The sequence below is a fragment of the Drosophila arizonae genome, chromosome 5, assembly GCF_054131065.1.
Source record: "Drosophila arizonae isolate 15081-1271.41 chromosome 5, UAZ_ARI_1.0, whole genome shotgun sequence".
Classification (NCBI taxonomy): Eukaryota; Metazoa; Arthropoda; class Insecta; order Diptera; family Drosophilidae; genus Drosophila; species Drosophila arizonae.
The window spans coordinates 22,494,284-22,500,667 of NC_142925.1; the positions used below are offsets into that span (position 1 = coordinate 22,494,284).

The following is a 6,384-nucleotide window of genomic DNA, read 5'->3' on the forward strand; positions in this document are numbered from 1 at the left end:
CGGTGCCTTCAATAATTGAATAAAAAATGCAATATATATGCGCAAAGAGGCCATTGCTCTCCCTCTCTCATGCATTTGTGAGGTCTTTTATTTTTCAATAAATAAAATCAGCAAAGGCTTAAAAATTACCATGACACCAAGCTGCCAACAGGGCAACAACAGAAACAACAACCGTTGGCCATTGCCATTGCCAATCTGTAAAAGGGAAGCTGCAGAGCGGAAAGTGTGAGAGAGAATAAAAACGCAAAGCCGCATTAAAAGCGAGTGGAAAAACAGGAAAAAATGTAGAGACTGAACATATATTTCGCTCGTCATAAAAACATTGTGCAATAATTTTTGCATTTGAGGAACAAAACCAGGATTGAAATAATAAAAAAAGAAAACAAACAAACTGGACTCAGTCAGTTGTTAAAGTACACAATATATCGCAGCTTAAGCGACAGTAAGAACTGGATGCTGACCTGCTGCAAAGTGCTGGGCCGCAACTTTATGGAACTTATTGTTGCAGTTATTGTTGTTATTGTCGTATAATAACGCTGTTGCCCGGCAACGTTACCCTTTATAAGCCATGACATTTGACATTATCCAGCCAATCGACCCCCTTAACAAGTTACCTTGATGCCGATTCGTTAGCCGCTGTTTGTACTTATACCCTAACCAGAGCAACTGAGAAGTCAGGGTAGTATGGGCCTTGTTAAGGTATACGCGGCAGAGAAAAAAAGACACAGACACAGACAGAGATATAAGGTGTAGCTTATGATAAAAGGGTCATATATGTTTTCTTGTTGCGGATTAAGAGTTGGGTCGTTATACCCTTATCCATCGGGCTACGAAGTAAGTATATTACATCGATAATTTACAGCGTGGAAGCTTGACTCTTGATTTCGCAGCCCTGATAAGGCCTAAACTAAGCCCTCATCAGTTTTGCTGACAATAATCGATAACTTTTCCGACTTCAAGAAATCAGGCTGAAAGCCTGAAATTATGTCCCAAGGCTGAAAAAAACACTCATCAATTTTGCTTTTAATATTCGATAAACTTAGACTTAGTTCCTTAGGAACATCTTGCACGATTCAGGAGCTTAAGTCCTAAAAATCTCTAAAAATCGTATGGAATATCATTGATTGGGTAATTCATAGTCGTGCTTATTCCACTAGACCCCGGTTCTCTACGCTGCTTTTCAAGAGTCGCAACTAAAAACGGACTTTAGTTGCCGTAGCCCAAGTTTAAGTTTGGCTGAGAGCGTGCTACAACAATTTTGCAAATCCTGTTTACTGCTGTTTTGCCTGCTTAGCATTTGGCTTATATTTCAAAATTTTTCCGGGCTGCTGTCGTTAAGCCAAACCAAAATTAACCCGACAACTGAAAGGTAGCTGTATGAGGTAAGTTCTGCTTATGCTCAGGAGGATAATGTTACTTATTTACCAAATGAATGACGCATTGCAGGAGGCGTCCATAGCGTCATAAAGTTGAAGTTTAAGTAGTGAAGCTGATTAAAGAAATGTGATATATATTTTATGATCTGTTTATGCGTGCAGAGCTATATGTATGTATGTATGGATAAAAAACAAAGCTTGGCTTAGATTACAGTAGTTGGTTTATATAAACAGAGTGTTAGCTGCTCGATACGTGAACTAAAACATCTGTTTTGTAATTATTTAATGAGTAATAGACATAGTAATAGACATATCTATATATATAAAAGAAAGTTGTGTAAAAGTGAAGACTGCTTATAACTGTATTTGGGCTGAACCAATTTTCATGGTTTTTGATTTGTTGGATTTGTCTCCGCAACGAGTTTAGTATAGGGTCTTAAAAATACTGAAAAAATTTGCGGAATACTTGAAAAACGCGGTTTTTTCCCCAAATGTTCAAATTTTTTTTATACCCAGTAGGCTTGGTAACAGTGACAGTTTTGACAATAGTGTAGAAGTAAATAAACAAATGTAGTCAGTCAGTCTACGGTCTCCTGACCTCGAGCAGACCTGACTATTCAAAAAAAAAAAAAAAAAAAAAAAAAAAAAAAAAAAAAAAAAAAAAATTTCAAATCAAAAGGAAAAATATTTCAAATCAAAAATCTGCAAAAAATCAAAATATTAAAACCTGACTGTTCAAAAAATAAATAAAAAATTAAAAATTCGAAATTAAAAAAAAAAAAAGGTAATTATTAAAAAGTGTATTTTTGGCTTTTTTTATTTTCGGACTTTTAAACTTTATAAATATTTCAAATCAAAAATCTGCAAAAATTAAAAAAAAAATCAAAAGATTAAAACCTAACAATCAAAAATAAATAAAAAATTCAAAATTCAAAATTCGAAATTAAAAAAAAAAAAGTTAATTATTAAAAATTGTATTTTTGGACTTTTACAAAAGCTAAATATCTCGAAAGTTCAGGTATTTGTTTGTCTCAAACATAAATTTGTGTAAATTATTTATATTTATATTTCTCGATTGTTTTATATGGTTTTGTGCGAGGGCAGTATTACTATTAATAAAAATGCCGCGTCCTAGAAGATCTAATCTTTCCCGGCGGACCCATAATGCAATTAGGCAACGGAATAGCGCGAGTCAATTATCTGACGAAGAGCGAGAAATCGCCCGAGAAAGGCTCCGCGTTAGTACCCAGGGAAGAAGGGCCTTAATTCGTGCTTCTCAAAGAGAGGCAGCCCGTGAAATGGCAATAAGAAATGGTTCAAGGATTGATTTGAATCGAGCAGCGTTTCGATATGATTGCACCATTGATTACAGCTTGAATCGTTTAGTTTGCATTGGTCCAATGGACGTTGTTTGCTAGCATTGTGGCGCATTGAAGTTTGCTGGTGAAACGCCCGGTTTGTGCTGCCTTAGTGGTAAAGTGACATTGCCATTAGCGGTCACCATAGCCATTGCGTTCCCTGCTTTATGGCGAAACACTAGAATCACGACATTTTCTAGCGAACACTCAAAAATACAATGCCTGTTTCCAAATGACATAATTTGGGGCGGAAAATATTGGAGACGGATATTTAAGGTAATTTACGTTAAAAATTTTATTTTCTATGACTGCCAAAAAAAAATTTTGAATAATGTAGTTTGTTAGATTTCTGTAAATAGTGTTTGTAAATATAACTATAACTATGGCTTTGAATTTAAAGATTCAAGGCCAGATTTGCCATCGCATTGGATCATTGCAACCTATTGAAGATGCACAGCAAAAATTCTTGCAAATATACTTCATGGGCAATATGGAAGAACAACTTGACCGGCGTCAAGAAATGAACACAGCTATGAAAAGAGCAATTCTCCATGATTTGCATGCTTAGAAATTTAAACCAACCAAAACTGTGCAATGGAACGCGTTTGGTGATAAGAAAACTGATGAGCAATGTGATTCACGCGTTGATACTCAAAGGAAAATTTAAAGATGAGGAAGTTCTTATTCCTAGGATTCCGATGAGCTCAACAGATATGCCCTTTGAATTTAAACGAATTCAATTCCCGCTTCGTCTTGCCTTCGCCATGACGATCAACAAGTCACAGGGCCAATCTTTGACTATTTGTGGCCTCAATCTAGAAAATGCGTGTTTTTCTCATGGTCAATTGTACGTGGCATGCTCACGTGTTGGCAAACGATCCGCATTATTTGTTCTTGCACCCGACCAAAAAACGAAGAATGTCGTTTACAACAAGGTGCTTGAATGAAAATCCGATTAATAAATTTATCAGTGTATCCCAGCCTGAACAACATAGCTTTCAACAATTTTTTACCTAGAAATAATATAGAGGGCAATGCAACGTTTGCCGGGCCAGCTAGTAAGTATATATAGAAATACTTCATTGACATATTGTCGTTCACCAAGTAATTTCGTTTCTTTTTAGTTTAATTTTGATCACGATTTTTGTATTACGCAAAAGGTTTTATCTACTTACAAAATAACAAATATTAAATTTAAAATTAATTGTATATCTGTTTGTAACCCAATATACTTTTCAATCAGACTCAGACTTAATTGTATTTTTAACTATGATAACCAACATTTTTAAGACAACTACTGCATTTTTATAGAAAAAGTATGAAGTCGTAAGGTAGCAGATATTATGTAGTATATATCTCTTGAGACAGACACTTTATATATACGATATATCGTTCTTTCCATTAGCTTATCCTATAGATATGGTGAGGCATGTTTCTAATCTCATTCCCCTCCTTATATTCCTCCCTGTTAGAGTCTCTCTATGCATCCCCCAAGTCTCAATTCAAGCATAGTTAACTGTGAACTCTGATGTAATATTCCACACTTTAGCTTCATTTCAAGTTCCCCCATGTAATTAGTGCAATTTTCAGTTGCTCCCATCGATTTTCAGCCCTCATCCCTTTACTGGCCTTTGCAGTTCCATTCAATTGACCAGTACCAAGTCGCAACGGTAACCACAGTGTGCAGACAGCTCGTTAGGTATTGTGCCATTGAAAGAAGCGGGATTCCGGATTTCGAATGAATGCGTCACATGATGTGCCTTAATGAGTCCAAATCCGGCGAATAATAAGGCAGACAAAGGTGTGTCCGGCGTCTGTAGGGATTGTCGCCAGTGCAATTTCGGACACGGCGATATGATCGCAGGCTGACACGGGTCGACTGTGAAAATGTTTTGCCTAATTGAGGACGCTCCGTGGTGCCGAATGCAGCGGTGCCTCTGCCTCTGTCTCTGCCACTTCCTCTCTCCCTCTCCCTCACTCGCAGTGCTGTCTGTGCCTGTTGCCACATGTCCGGCCTAAACAAAAGATTAGCAGCACTTTTTGCGAGCGCTGAAAACGACACGAACTGCTGTGTGGCAATAGTGTGGCAAGCGCAGGATGAGGATCTCTGCAGCTCTACAGAGCTGCTCTGCAGAGCTGGTCAGCATGTGGACACGCGTTTTAATGGCAGCAAACAGCGCAAACGTTGCTCTTGCTTGCCTCATTCAGGGCAAAAACAATTGTCAACAGACGTGGAAACGTGACCAACGAATTTTACGCACAATTTCACTTTATGCAGCGACGGCGACCTGGAGAGCCATTCAAAGAGCTCTACGAGTGTGTGAGTGTGAGTGCGAGTCTGAGTGCACATTCGTGGCACATTTATTGTTTAGAGCTGGCTCCTGCTGGGTAGCTGGCTCGCTGGCTAGCCCACCTACAATAACCCACTCCATATGCTGACCAGACCATAGTCAACAGCCAAGCAAAAATCCAATTAGGCGTCGCATGCGCGACGTTTGGCGCTTTAAAATCATCGCTGCTGCTGCGGCTGCATTTTTCTATTGTTTATTCGCACCCCTCGTCGATTGGCCACAATTGTGCAATTGTCCAAGGAAGTGCGTACGCTTGGCCACTCGATAAACACATGAATCATGCGCACTTTAAGTTGATTTATTCGACTCTTGCATTCTAATCATAAAAAATTATTGTGCAGGCGCTTGGACGCTGGCGCTGACGACTTGGACGTCTCCAGTGGATACTTTGTTGTGGCTAGGACTTCCGCAGTGTCTGCGCCCATAATTGTAATGGTTACGGCCCATTGGAGCCGGCCATAAATCATTGCCACAAGGCGTCACAGACGGCATGCTCTCGCTCTCGCTCTCGCTCTGAGAGGTTCGATTACCTTTGAGTACTCTTTGAAATAAATGCTGAGGAATGAGAAATCACCTGTGCAAGCTGTGGCTGCTCTTTGACAATAACTAGAGTCCATTAATAGGTAAACAAAATTGGAATAGAATTTTGCTTTATGCAAACTTCTGTTCCAGGTCTAACTTATGTATGTTCTATTCATAGCAGTTACTCCTAGGAACAGACGACGAATACTTTAACCATTTTCTGATAATTCCTTCATAAAAGACGGACCAGGCACTGACACTTTGAGGCTAGGAGAACACAGGTATAACTGACACCTAAGAGAATCCATTTGGTTATCAACGTTCGCTCTCCCAGTAGTGCGGACTACAATGTCGTATCTTAAAACTCAGTTATAAACTCACTTATGATCGAACACTAGCAACAGAAAGAATGACATTGTCGAAGCTCTTGGAAATCATCTCCAGTATCTCCAACATACAGAGAGAATTAGACATTAGTTAGAAGAGAAAAAGCAGCGAAATAAAAGCAATAAGACTGCTCTAGTGCAGACTACCCGACTAAGAAATACCCTAGGCTCAGCGCAGAGGCAATATACCTTTTATGTTACACAGTAGGCTATGAACACACACATACATACAAGCACTCGTAAGTACGTGCTCTGCTAGCTGCGCAGTTGACGCAGCGGCTGCGTTTGGGCCGACTATCGGAACTTATTTGTTGAATAACTTTTCAAACATTTTGAGCGATAAGAACAATCAAATGTGTCAATATGCCAAAGCAGAAGTCTCTTATATTTA

At 38.8% G+C, this 6,384-nt stretch overlaps 1 long non-coding RNA gene across 2 annotated transcripts; it reads left to right on the forward strand.

Moving 5' to 3' along the window:
- Positions 1 to 1,736: 1,736 nt before the first annotated feature.
- On the forward strand, positions 1,737 to 3,983 carry LOC149268791 (uncharacterized). Of its 2 annotated transcripts, XR_016270430.1 has the most exons (4): positions 1,742 to 2,394; positions 2,481 to 3,010; positions 3,135 to 3,792; positions 3,859 to 3,983. It is a non-coding gene; the product is annotated as an uncharacterized LOC149268791 (long non-coding RNA). The 2 variants fall into 2 exon arrangements; XR_016270429.1 differs by having other exon boundaries at positions 1,737 to 3,010.
- Positions 3,984 to 6,384: the final 2,401 nt, after the last annotated feature.